Genomic DNA, 726 nt, shown 5'->3' with positions numbered 1-726 from the left:
ATCTCAAAGAGATTTCGTTCTTGGGTTGCTTATGACTGGGACACAAAATGAGTAGCAAAGCTTCATGAATTTCTCACATGGCATTTCCACAGCAGATCTTCTGGCCCACCCCCAAGAGGAGGAATGATTTTGCCTCCACTCCTTAATGACAGAATGGATTTGATTCTTAATGGACCGTTTCAGTTACAAAAATCCCCCACATGGAAGGCACTTCTGTGTAGCATGGAGCCCACACATGAGACATAACGTAATCCATGGCAATTTTGCACAGAGCAGGCCTCTATGTGGACAAATTGTAAATCATGAATGTGAAATGTGAATTTAGAAATAGGCTACCTCAGAATGTCCTTATGGTTGGCAACCTTCAGTCTCGAAAGACTATGGTAGAAGCCTACAGCACCCAGTATTCCCAGGCGGTCTCCCATCCAAGTACCAACCAGGCCTGACCCTGCTTAGCTTCCGAGATCAGATGAGATTGGGCATGTGCAGGGTAACAGTTGCAGGGGAATGGCAACAGGATACAGGTTTCGTGGGTGTTCCCCAAGGTGGGCCTCTGTGAGATCTAGGAAACTGGACCTTTGGCCTGATCCAGTGGGGCTCTTCTCATGTTCTCCTAAAATGTGAATCATCTGTTATTACTGGACTTCTCATGCATTGTGCTTCACATCAGAAGAGACATCAACAGCATAAGAGCATCCACAGCACCTCTTGCTTCCCATGGCTGTC

The 726-nt window shown here is 46.6% G+C and overlaps 1 pseudogene; it reads right to left on the bottom strand.

The window, feature by feature from the left end:
- Positions 1-388: 388 nt before the first annotated feature.
- LOC136662750 (5S ribosomal RNA) lies at positions 389-505 on the bottom strand (annotated as a pseudogene).
- Positions 506-726: the final 221 nt, after the last annotated feature.

This window comes from Tiliqua scincoides, chromosome 11, assembly GCF_035046505.1.
Source record: "Tiliqua scincoides isolate rTilSci1 chromosome 11, rTilSci1.hap2, whole genome shotgun sequence".
Taxonomy (NCBI): Eukaryota; Metazoa; Chordata; class Lepidosauria; order Squamata; family Scincidae; genus Tiliqua; species Tiliqua scincoides.
This window is presented reverse-complemented; position numbering and strand designations above follow the sequence as displayed.